At 47.7% G+C, this 13,034-nt stretch overlaps 1 long non-coding RNA gene across 1 annotated transcript in view; it reads left to right on the top strand.

Moving 5' to 3' along the window:
• Positions 1–13,034, top strand: part of LOC107205765 — a 30,510-nt gene that overhangs the window by 6,314 nt on the left and 11,162 nt on the right. The window lies entirely within an intron of this gene.

The raw sequence follows: 13,034 nt of genomic DNA, 5'->3' as shown, positions 1-13,034 counted from the left end.
AGGAGGAGAATATTACCAAAGGGAGAAAACATGACTTTTGGCTCCTGTGGGGGAAATCCTGATACTTCCAGAACCTGGTAGTTGGGCCCTGTGATAAGAGGAGCAGCATGCCTGTGTCCTGGGTGCTAAATGCAAGGTACAAGCATTTCTCACTGACCACCTCAACCCTGTGCTGTTTTTCTCATGGCTCTATGCAAAACCAGTTGTATCCTTAAGCCTTATGCAGTTCTGGCCTTAAGAAGCAGTATCTCAGTTCAAGAACCCCTTAAAAGTTGCCATGTGATGAAAATGTGAGATGCTGGGAGATCTTATCATGTGTTCTCTGTGTGTGTGTGTGTGTGTCCATGTACACAGAGCTGGATTTCTGAAGGCTGGGTCTCCTAAACAGTTCACTCCCTATGTATTCTCCACATCCTTCTTGCTAGTTGTACAGCATTTCTGCTTTATGCATGCTGTAGGCTGTGTGTTTATGTGATACTTGATGCTGTGATGCCAGGAGGGAAAAGGTGCCCACGTGCTTTATCTTCTGCTCCCTGTGTGAGGGCAAGCAGTGTCTGGAGTGGCAACAGGGCTGTGCAGTCCTCTGGGTCAGCATTCACTCCCTGCCACATGAGGAGCCTTTGGGCAGCTGCTGCGGCAGTGGGGCTCGCTTCACTCCTGACCTCTGGACTGAAATGTCTGCAGTCTGGGCAGTGCCAGTTTGGAAAAATGTCACCATTAGAATTTGAGAGACACAGGACAGACCAGAGCCCATATTTCTGACTGCTGGGATGTGATGTGGTATATTCATGTGCTCTGACAGATGGAGCTAGGACTATTGCCTTCTTTGTGGAGTATCATCCTGTGCATGTGTTTGGCTGCTAACCCAGCGTTCCTTATTTTTTAATCTCATAAATTCTTTGGGGGTACATATTTTGAAAAGAAATCTGTTTCACTCTGAAACTTTTGGAGCTTCTTCTTCTCCTCCAGGTTTGGACTTGAAAAGTGAAGTCAGTTAAAGGCTATGGCTACTCAACTTTTGGAAAATTCTGGATTAAGGGTATATCTTTAGTATTTTGTTTGTATTTTTAGGTGTAATGTTGAGCATGTGTTCCTTGGGTAATAATATCAGGCTTGCAGACCCTTTTAAAATATGTGCCCTTGCAAACAACATCTGGAGATTTGGAGTCAGTAGTTTGTTAGATTATGGAGAGAATTAAAACTTTTAAAAATATAATCTCTGCAATGTCTCATATCTCTTAGGCAAAAGTTACTGAGAGGCAGTTAGACCAGTGCATGACCCCTGTAAGAGTTCTCAGGCATATAAGAGTGGCCAAAAATAGCTCTTTGGAAGGTCAGGGAAGGCATCTTTTCTTCATGTGGTAAGGTTTACATTTCCATCCTGAAACATCTACATGCCTTAAGGTAAGCAAGAAAGAAGGAATGAAAAGAAAATAGACCATCAGAATAGGTTTGGAGGGCAGCCAGAGCCTGTGTAATATGTTCCTATGTTCATGGGGCTGCCAGCCTTGGAGGTTGTTTTGTACATGCAATGGAGAAGGCCTGTAGTAACCTCTAAACCACATTTCAGAGAGAGAGTGGCCAAAGAAAGGTTTGATTCTGTCTCTCCAATAGGTGAACAACAGCAAGAGGGATCCTTATGTTTTAAAATGGAGCTATAGGCTCACATCCAAGTGGTTTTAAGCTTCTGACTGACCCTGGAGTCTGGAAGAAATTTCAGCTTGTCAGACCGAATGTTCTCTTTGGTCTGATGTCTGCATGCTGAGACAGAGTTTATGAGAAGCTTTTATAGCAAATCCCAAAGTCAGAGTCACCGCAGAACACTTTAATTATTGAATAGGCAAGGGCTAATGTGAGAGGGAAAGGTTCTGTGTGTATTAATCTCCTCCCCCCTCCCTTTGTGCCCAAATCCTCTTGGTTAATCAGGTTATGTTTGCCCTATTTCTCTCTGGGAGCATGCAGAATGCAGTGTGGCTACAAAGGGACGGAGGAGAAGGACATGCAGGAAACAAGAGTGGGTAGAGGATGCTTCAGAAATGAAAGGCTCTTTCTGGCAGGGTTCCCAAGATCCCAGCAGGATGCCTTCAGGCTGTGGCATGTCTCTGTGACCTGTCATGCTTGCTGACATGCATGGTCTCCCATCCCAGGTGTGCCAAAGGACAGTGAAGGGGAACCTGCCTGCGTTCAGCCTGGAGGTGCTGCTGGTCTCTGTGGCCAACGGGTCCCTTCCCAAGCACCCACCCACAGCCCATTTCAGCTGAGAGCCCCTGGGAGGGGGATGTCCCTGAGAGGGAGTAGCCGCTGGTTTCTGCGGAGCTCGGGCTTCCTATCATTATCCTGAAGTGCAGTGGTTAATCCCGGGGAGGCAGGGTGTGCTGCGTACAGCCTTTAACTCATCCCCTCGGGCGTGTGGCTGCAAGCCACAAGAAAGTAGCACAGACAGACCCACCACAGTAAAATGCTGCTATGAAAACAGGGAGCCAGCACAGACACAGAGGGCAGTGCTGACCCCCTCTCCTGGTGAATCTCAGCTTCCTCTAAGTCTGGGAGTCCTGGAGTTTAGCTGTGAGTGTGCTGTGAGGATGGTTCTTCATATGGATTTGTGCCTCAGAAATGCTCTCATCTGCTCTCCTGACTGGGAAACTGCAGTCCAAAGCTCTTCTATGCCCAGGGTCTAAACCCAAAGCTTGCAGCTGAAACTGTTCCAAAAATGTGCAAAAGTATTCTGAAGTCTGGGTCTGATCAGCCTTAGGAGAGCCAGGTAAATCTTAATTCTCCCATCAAGTGCAGTGACTTGAGTGATTTTGGGACTGTGGCAGATAATTCAGAAGGATGTAGATCTGCAGGTCTGTGTGTGTATTCTGTGTCTCGAGGTGAATTTATCCAAAAGCTTAAAACCAAACGACAAAGCTTCAGGGAGCTTATATGTAACCCTCTGAACCTGGCTCAGGATCAACTGAATGTCAGACCATGCTTGCATTTCACTTGTGCCAGGAAGTGCCAAGCCACACAAAAATTGCCTAATTCAGTTTTGGTAAGAAAACACGTGTGCTAATGTCTTTACAAACAGTTCAGTGGGTCACAGTATGGATGTTAATGTCTTTGAAATGGGTTTTAATATATTTACCAACTCAAAGCCTTTGTTACAGAACTGAGACAGTTAGACTCCTGAAACAGACAAATGGGTCCACACAAGCCTGAGTTTCTGAACTTTGAGTGAAAATTACAGGTTCAAGGTGGGATATGTGGTAGGTGATTTGGGAGGGCTGTGCCCTCCCAGTACCTCAGCCAATGGGAAAAGAAGGGGGCAACATGCAGCCAGAAGTTAGGATAAAAGGAGGCTGCGCCCTCCAAAACTTGGAGAGAGAAACCCCACACGAATATGCCCCTGTGGACAGTCTCTTCCTTTATTGGAATGAAGTTGCAGGACTCCTGTCTCCTTTATGGACGCTGGCTTTTCATAGTGATATTTTTCTGCAGTTTTGTGTGCTGGCTTCTTCGCTTGGATTGTGGTGCACTATTCATTTGAGAGACATGGATTACTAGAAGAGGTTTTTAACACTCCTCTTTGTTCACAGCATGTATCAGAAACATTTCTGTAGCTCAAAGCCAGGTGAGTGCTCTAAGGCATTCTACCAAAAGCATAAACACTGGCAAATGCAAACCTGAGCCAGGAAATCCTGGAGCTTAACACGTTCACATGATTTCACATGTTCCCCAGCACAGAGCAGAGCCAACTGGGTGGCCACAGACCCCGCAAGAATGAAGACAGGCAGGAAATGAACCTCCAGAAACCATTCCTCGGCAGCAGAGGGTGGTGAAAGGAAGGCATAGCAGCCCTGAGCTGTGGCAGAGACAGTCCTTGCGGGTGCCTTCGAGCCACGTGGGGATGCCGGCAGCCTTGCCAGTGGCGCAGTGCCGCTGGAAGCTGTGCTGGGCTGCCCACACCTTGCTGATGCCCCAATGGCCATGGCCTGGTTGCGCATAGCTGCAGGACCAGCCACCATCAGCTCTGGTGGCTTTGCTGTGCTCGGCCATTCTCTGTGCGGTCCCTTTTCCAGCTCCGTGGAGGAGCTGGGCCCCAGCGCCGGCTGGTTTCTCTGCCCGGAGCATCCCCGGCCCGCGGGAGCGCCGCGGAGCGAGGGGAAGGCGCTGATCCGCCGTGAGCTGCTTTGGATGGCCCCGGCAGCGGGCAGAGCCTGCCTCGGCAGCCCGTGCGTGGGAGGGAGGCTGCTGGAGCAGATGGCTGGCATTCCCAGAGCTGCGGGCTCCTGGGGAGTGCGGCTCCTGTGCAGGCAGGAGGAGGATGGTGGGGGAAAGGCAGCCTGCAGGCTCGCCCAAACATTCAGGAGGCTGTGCCTGACTTGAAGGTTGAACGACAGCAAAGAGCGCATCTCATAAATTGTTTTCAGGTTGACGGGAGGCTTTTTCTACTCCTCTTTGATACTGTCAGGTAAAAAGCTGTCAGTTGTACAAATATATGCCTAAATCTCCTTTTGTCCCCTACCTCCCCCACTAGGCTCCCAGAATTGCATGACTTCCTTAAATCAGTATATACCATCTGGTGTGCTTCTACTTGCCTTTCTGTCTTCTAAATTCTGAATTTCTGTTTTCAAGATTCTTTTCTGTAAGTGAGGAACTGTTTGTTTGTTTGTTTGTTAACCAAGTCCCAGGAAAGCGGAGCTGTAAGGGAAGCTGCAGCATGGCTCAGCCCTGGTGGCACTGAAAGGAAGCAGAGAGGAGAAAACCCGCACTGAGAGGGTGAGCCAGGAGGCAGGGTTGAAACAGTGGCCCCATTGTTTGACTTCTGCTGGAGCCCATGGATGTGGCTGCATGTCCCAGGGAGCTGCGTATTACGAATACGTAGTTTAGGGTGTGCACAGCAATTAAATATCAAGGTAATTGCTTAACAGAGGTATGCAAGTAGTAGAGTTGTGAAATAGGCTTAGCAAAGAAAAATCAATGCTCTAAAGTTTAAAACTCTGCTCATATGGTCTGGTTTTAGGTGAAAAAGAAATAGGAAGTTTAGAGATGAAGAAATCATTATCTTGCTGATAATAATTTTGACAGGGGCTGTAGCTTTACTCACTTCTGTTCCCAAACAGTGAAGTTTTTAACCACTTAAAACTCTAGGTATCTAATGCATTGGAGGTCTGATTTTGCAGAAAATACTGGTATAAAACACCTATTAAAGTCAGGGCACTAAAAAACTTTTTAGAAATCTTTAGGAACCTTGATACAATAGCACAGGATGAATTTGATCCACAGATCTCTTCATAAGATCCATAGGGCTGGAGCTCCTTGGCTAGTAAAAATAGAATGATTTTAATCTAAAATTTTTCATTATTTCCATGCTGTTCTGCTGAACATGGAATTTGGAGAGTGTGGAATAAAATGTTAGGGTTTTAAAATGTAGGATGTATTAACATGTCAGTTCTTATGTGTCATGTATCCAGCAGAGATTAGGTTCTTGGAAGCTGGATACTTCATGTCTGGACAGTACTTCCTTTAAATACAGCCTTTTCAAGCTGTGGCACAGTTTCTGTGAAGTTTATTGTCCCCAGATTAAGTCAATCTGTCTGGAAATTTCAAGCAGAGTGATAAGCTCTTTATTTCATATGAAATCTTGAATGTGGGTATGTGATGAAGTTGGTAGATGCTTAATATTGGCCAATATATTAAATACTTTGTTGCATTTCTAGTACTTATAATGCAAGTAGCTTGCCTGTGATAAAGCAGATTTGAGAAACTCTTTATGTGCCAAGTGGAAACAAGTTTCTTTTCCTATGATTTCTGTCCTTTTGAGGAAGGATATAACATCTAGTCTCTCTGAAATTACTATAATCACTGCGATGTCCTTCTGACAAAGAAATACATAAAACAAAACCTGGTTCTCAGGAAGTATTGATAGCCTTCCTAAGTTACCTGAAAATGCCTGTAATCTCAACCTTGTAACTGGACTAAAGAGGTCATTAAAGGCCTGCTGTGGAAATAGTTGCGCAAGGCCTTTAATATGAAAATTAGTTTGAACTTTGTGCTGGTCCCATTTCCTGACTTTATGTAACTTGCTATTATTACATGCAAGTAATGGGGAGTTTAAAAACAACATACCCAATAGTAAGGTCAACCATTGGACTATGGACTGCTTGATGTAGTGTTTCCAAACATGGAAAAAATACTTCAGGGTTAAAGATTTGCCTTTGCAATTCTTCTGTAAGCTCTATGCACCTGAGCCTGAGGGCTGGCCTGGGAACTGCTTTTCATCCATGTAGCTGTGGCAGTTCCACCAGAGCTCCTTCCATGGTCAACCAAGAGAAGTCATTCCATGGACTGATCCTTGGGAAGAGCTGAAATAGGCTTCTCTTCTCCTCAGATGGGTTTTCAGCCACTGTCATTTGGAGACCCTTGGAGATGTGCATGTGGATCCTTGCAAATAGAAGACAAGCTTGTTTGACGTGAGAATTTTTGCATATCTCTTGCAATTAACCTGTGGACCCTCAGCAGCCACAGACAGAACTCTGATGCAATCCATGATTTTATCTTCCCTGAGAGAGTGAAGAGCCCAGCTTCAATGAGCTGAAGTTAGCCCATGTCAGAATCCTTTCTACTTCTCATCTGCTCAGTCTGCTTCAAGGTGTCCTTATATATGGTGTTGGAAGTCAGGAATGATTTAAACAAAATAGCCAATTCCTCTGGGACATCTTATTGAAAAAATAAACCTTTGTCTGTAACCTAGATACAATGAAATTTTGAATTATTTAGATCACATCTTGCAGATGATGCAGGAAACTTGGATTTGGGAGAATGTTCTTTTAGGTTGAATTATGTAATGGGCTTTTCTTTAGGAAGTTCAATGCTGACTAGGGTCAGCTGAAGGGCTGTCTTTGACCACTGCTACTGACTTCTTGATTACATAGAAGTTCTTAATAGCAGATGGTAACCTTGGGAAATGATAGATCCTAAATTTTGTCCCTGATCAGTTTTTTTCCCCTCGTGCTGTTGTTTGGCAGACTCCAGAACAGCTGTACAGGTTGGATGTGCAGCTGCCAAGGTTTGGGCCCTGTGCTGCCCAGCTACGCTCCTGCCAGCAGTGTCAGCAGGGATGGGCCCAGGGTTGGATTTTTAAAGGTCCAGTAAGAATTTTAATCCTGCTGCAGTTAGATGCACAAATACTTACAAGGTAGGTGGGGAAGCTTCAGACAGAGCTTGGGGCTCTGTCTCACGGTGCTGCTCTCTGGAGATGCCATATGGCTCATGCTGCACCAGAATCTGTGGTGCTCCTGCAAGGCACACACTGCTGCAGCAGGGCAGTTCACCCAGCCCTTTAGAAGTGACAGAGCTATCACCGTGTCAGTCAGCTGAAAGTGAGTAACACAAACTATTTATCTGGTTTATTAGTGTGAGTTAGTGCAGCTAGTCCAGTGCTTCCTGGTGCAGCTGTAGGGAAAAGTTTGGGCAGGAACTTGCCCTGCTGCTGCAGGGAAGAGAAAGCAGAAATGTGATACAGCTGTGAAGCCTTGGAGTTTGGAGCCTGGCTTTTGAGATTAACCTTTAAAGTAATCAAAGCCATTTCTTAGCCTGACAGTAGTGCCTTGGCTGTGGGATTTGCATGGAACAGCGAGCAGCTGTGTCTGCATTAACAACCTGTGTGCCATAAAGGGGGCAGGATATTGAGCAAACAGCTGGTATTAAGGACCTGATATCCTCTTTGTATATCTGCTGGCAAACTCCAGTCCAGTTCTGTGGACTGACCCCCGCTGGTGACTGGAGTTCTCCTCTGGTTCAGTTTCAGACCAGGGAAATCCACTTGCGTGCTCTCAGACTGCCTCGTCATCTGAACCAAAGCTCAGTAGCCACGGCCACTCGGGAGATTTTGCTTTAAGAGTTTGTGATGTGAATAAAATGCAAATGTTGCTTCACCCAGTGCCCAGGAGCTCTGAGCTGTGTTGTGTAACACAGCAATGTGTACTGTAGGGGTGTCTAATTATAGCATCAGATTCTGATTGCGGAGAGCTCGACATTTTTCACTTAAAAGGGGGTGTGGATGATGTTTGGGAGACAGTAACACTGAAATAATGTAATGAGCTGAGGCAGCAGCACAAGTGCTGGAGCAGGAGGGGTGTCTCCCTCACAGGCTGCCTGTAGGCTGGCACCCCTGTGGCTCCTGCTGGCACCGGGCATCATAGCCGGCTGCGCAGGAAATGGAGCTGTGTTGCATAAAGGGAGGCGATGGCTGTGAGTCAGGGCTGCAAGGGAGACGCTTTCATGCAGGGAACAAAATGTCAGCATTCGAATGGAGGGGTTCTGGGCAGGGCTGTGCTGTGCCCTGGAGGATTAAATAGGAGTCTGACTAGGGTGGAAACAAAACTGCTTTCTGCTTGTCTTTCTGAGCTTTCTCTCCCTCATGTCTGTGGGTTTTCCTGTGGTGGAAAAAGCATTGGGTAGGTCTAGACAGGAATTGTGATACTCCTCCTTTCCCAGGAGATGCAGTTTAACTGTGGACTGAACCAAGCTGGTAGGGAATCAGCCCCTGGACTGTAAAGTGCAGCTTCTCTATCTGATACTCCTTCCAGCCAAGGGTCTCCTGGGCACAGTTGGGTTTACTGTTGTTGGCATTGACACATTGAACCCTTCTGTGGACAAAGATCTCTTTGAGCAAAAGGACAAGGCAGAGCCCTCTGGCAGGGACCTGGTTCTGGCTGCCTGATGCTGTGTCTGGAGGAGAGCACTGAGCCACCCTTTATGGAGCCAAGTCCAAAGTGATAAGAGGCTGCAGAAGGTGCTGCTCTGTGTCTCAGTGCAGGGACTGTGTGCCAGCCCAGCGTTGCTCACCCTTCCCGCCTGTGTCCCTTGGAATCCACTATCCTGAATGTAGGGCAGCTCCATAGGCCTGTGGCATTCTCTGCATGGGTGCAGCAAACAGCTGCAGGGCAGAGGGGCCTGATTCACACCAGGATGCTGTGATACGGTGTAACTTCCCCAGAAGTAGCTATCCACACTGAGAGGTTTCTTCTGGCTGGTCTCCAAGTGTACTGAAACAGTCACTGACCCCCATGGAGACTGGGCTGTGTTTTTAGGGCATCTCTGCTTCCATCTCTGGTGGCACTCGTTCTTTCTTCCATGTTTTTCTCCAGATACGGAGTCTGGACATTGGCAGTGCTTTGTCCCAGCTCTCATCCAGCTTGGGCATGACAGGGAGGGATTTGGAGCATGTCTGTGGCCTCAGAAACCAAGTTTCCCACACTAAACAGGGGTGGGGGGTTAGGGATCAAGGCCAGGCTCTGCAAGTCATGCTGCCAGGGCACTTGTCCAGTGCCATGGTTCCTCCAGGGCTGGTGTCCCTGAGGCCTTGTTCCCTTCCCAGCCCCACAAAAGGCAGTTGCTGCTGCAGGAGCAGGGTGAGGGGGGAGCAGAGGGGATACAAAACAGCATTTCCCTGAGAGTGAGAAGTCCCTACCTAGGTGTCTGTCACGATACTTACCTGAGCAGGGGCTAGCAGAGGCTAGCACCGCTGAATTTGGGGCTGGCAAGGGAATGGGCACTGCGTTTTTGGGGGTTGGTTTGTTTTCTGCCCCCTCATGTGCTTTGGTATGAAGGTTTGTGGCACAGAGTCAGCTTGTCAGTGGTACGGCTGGGGAATGAGGTTCAAACTGCTCTCATCAGCCTCCTCTCATGAGAGAGAGGTCAGCACCAACAAAACTGTTGGCAGTGTCTGCTTTCCAGATGGGAATGCCTGGGCCTGGCTGAGATCTGGGATCATTCCTTTTTCTAGAACTGAAAGGGTTTTCAGTCCTGTGATGTGAAGTCTAGAAATTGTGGCATGAAGGGCTTTCTGGAAGGGAGTATGACGAGGAGGGATTTCCTGCCTCCCTGGGGAAAAATGATCTTAAATCCCTGGTTAGAGATCCTGAATACTTTAGCTGAATAGGACCTCTCTTAAGGACTGGATCACAGTTCTGACACCAGTTCTGGTTTACTATGGTGGAGTGTTGGTGCTTGTTCGGTGTAAAGTAGTGGTTATCATCTGCTAATGGTAATCACAAAATCAAATTGTAATCCCTGTGTTTGTCTTTGGACTGTTGTATATGTTTGCTTTTGTTAAGGCAAGGTGAGGAGCTGTGCCCAAGGGAGTGGCAAGCCATGGAGAAAACCTGTTCCATTGCTGTAGCACCCAGGATCTTGTCCAATAGTGAGGTCCCTAAAGGAACATTCCACTGCCTGCTGTAAAACAGCACATGCCAGTTTGGGAGCTTTGCCTGAAGGGTGAGGAAGGCAGAAAGCCCTTGAAGAAGGCAGAAAGACAGTAAGAGTGCAATTTCCTGAGCTCTGCAGGGCCACAGGGCAAAAGGAAACATTCTGGGTTTGGTGACATAATGTCTCCGTACAGACAGATGTCTCCCTCGGGTCTCTCTTCTCGATGCTGTGAAGCATTTTGCACACTGATGTGCTTCACGTGGCCTGGTTTTGCAGAATAGGATGGTTGGTACTTACCAGCAGAGCTATCTGCTGCCTGCTTCTGGCCCAGCAGTCTTTGTCCTGCTGAGTCACACCTGGCAGAGCCAGCCAGGCTGATGGCAGCGTTCCTCCCAGTCCCTCACTGCTGCTGTTTCCCTTCGTGATCAGCTCGTGGCAGGAAGCGGAGGGGAGCCGTGCCTGGGCTCAGGAATTGTCACTTAGGGACCACGTGGCTTTACAACTCGGCGTTTATTTCCTTAACATACTATCTGCAGTTGGGCAAAGGTAGAAATGGGGACAGTGCTTGCAGGGAAGTGGCTGTCATGGGGCTGCTGCGTTTGAGTTGTCAATTCCAGTCATGGGACATGCGGTATGGCAAATAAAGTTCCTATCAATGCTGTTTTATCTGGATCAGCCCTTCAGCTGCAGGTGAGGTCAGAGAGGACGCCAACAAGCTGTTCATGTAACAGGCTGGAAGTCCCACCTGAGGCCAACACTCCCTGTGCAGTACTTGGAGATAGGCAGCCCCTGCCCCAGAAAGTCTGGTCACCTCTGGCCAATTCCCAAAGTTTTTGAGTCTTGTCTTTTTAACAGAAGCTTTAGCTTGGGTATGTTCCAGTTCTCTTTTCTCTGGAACTTGCGGTCAGGGTCCTGTTCAGATGCTGCAGACAGGGCTTAGCATTTAGGGGATGAAGTGCACAGATGTGGGTGCACACAGATTGTGTGGGCAGCCAAGCCTGGAGAGGTTACACAGAAGGGATCTGTGATTCCCAGGCTATGAGGTGCTTAGCCACAGTGCCTAAGTGTGGGCAGCATTGTGCCAGAGGTGATGGGCAGTCCTGTTGGTGCACACAGGGCAGGAGCTCACTTGAGGAGGGTGGTGCAGGGAAGTGGGGATGTCAGCAGTGCTTGGGGCTGCTTCTGCTGGGTGCAGGAATTCTAATAAAATAATGGTTTGTCAGGATGTGTGTCGCTCTATTAGGACCGGCTGGGTAGAGACGACACAGACTCTCATGGAGTCAGAACAGGAGAATATCTCTAGTTTATTACTTCAGCCTTGTTTTATAGACTGGTTTGTGGAAAGTACAGAAAGGAAATTACCATTGGTCAGCAAACCACTACATCACCATTGTTGGTCAGTGGTGCATACCACCTCCTGACTTTCTCTTGCAAAGAAAACAAGGGACAGACAAACAGCACCTGCAAGGCTGTTTTCTGTCTCTGAGGATTGTTTTGAAATCCTCCCATGAATTTCTCAGGCAAGACTGAGGAGCTATGCGGCCTGTAATAACTACAGGCACTCTGGTTCAGATTTAACATCCATATATGTGCCTGCAAGTGAACTTAGAATGGAAGGGGATTGTGGAAGGTGATGTTCTAGAGAACAAAACTGTCTAGGTTTATGGGTTATTTGAAGGGAAGCTGCCTTCAGAAGATTCCGATTTAACTCTCAGTTTGTGAGGGCTGTGAGTGAAAGAATAAAGCAACAGGATCTTAGCATGCAGGTAGGACAGGGTATAAGTCCAGGACATTTTTTCCTTGGGGATATGCTGACACCTGAATTACTGCAGTAGTTTGTCTTTTCCACAATGAAGAGTATGTGGACTTTTATGGGGAGACGAAGATCAGAGGGCTGTCAGGTTTTGGAGGGGATGGAAATATTCAGGGGGGAAACACAGCAGCTGAGAGCATGTGGCTGTGTAAGTGCCATCAAGCAGCCCCAGCCTCGGCTGCATTCCTGAAGGCACTTTCCCCATCACTGTGATGGCACTCTGCCACCTGGCTGTGAACCCAAAGCTGCCTGGAGAGCAGCACAAAGGAGAACTGGCATGGCTGTGAAAGGAGAACTGTGGGCTGTGAGGAGCAGGGTACAGAGCTCCCTCATTGCAGGTACCAGGGTCTCTGGGGTGCTCACTGCCCAGGGCTGGGAACAGGGAGTGCCTATGGGCTGGCTGAGCTCTGGTCTGTAGTCTCTGGTTCCTTCAGCCAGATCGGCTGTGCTGGCTGCACCTTGCACCTCTGGGTCTGGTCCCTTCCCCCACAAAAGAGCCCTCACAGAGCACCTTCCATCTAGGATGTTAACAGACTCCCTTGCCACCAGCAGACAGACAAGGCCTTGGCTACCTTTTGGGGAGATTATGTGCTAGAGCTGAGAGGAAATGCAGTATCCTGAAAAACATGTAGGAGATTGGTTTAGGTAATTTCATGGTTCTCCGGGTTTTTGAACTCTGCTGTAGGAACACATATGTCACTGGAGGATCAGTGTTAGATCACCAATGATGTCTGATTGCTATTCAAAAAGTTGCTGTGTCCCATTTGGATCGAGCTCCAGTTCTTGCTGCAGGGCAAGGGAGAACATGGAAACAAGTTCAGAATATCATGACTCACATTGAAACTCTTGCAAAACAAAGGCTCCAAAGCCACAGGGATACTTTCCTCTCTTTCCTTAAGAAAGGGAAACAGGAGAGATAATGGAAAATTGGGTCTTAAGCTTGTTGTTGCCTTCCCTGTTTATACAAGTGACTTTCTGGATAAAGCTGCTGTTCCATAGGAGTTTGGGAAAGAATAAGGAAAGCTTT

Source organism: Parus major, chromosome 5 (assembly GCF_001522545.3).
Source record: "Parus major isolate Abel chromosome 5, Parus_major1.1, whole genome shotgun sequence".
NCBI lineage: Eukaryota > Metazoa > Chordata > Aves > Passeriformes > Paridae > Parus > Parus major.
The sequence above is the reverse complement of the archived record's forward strand: the minus strand, read 5'-3'. Positions and strand labels throughout refer to the sequence as shown.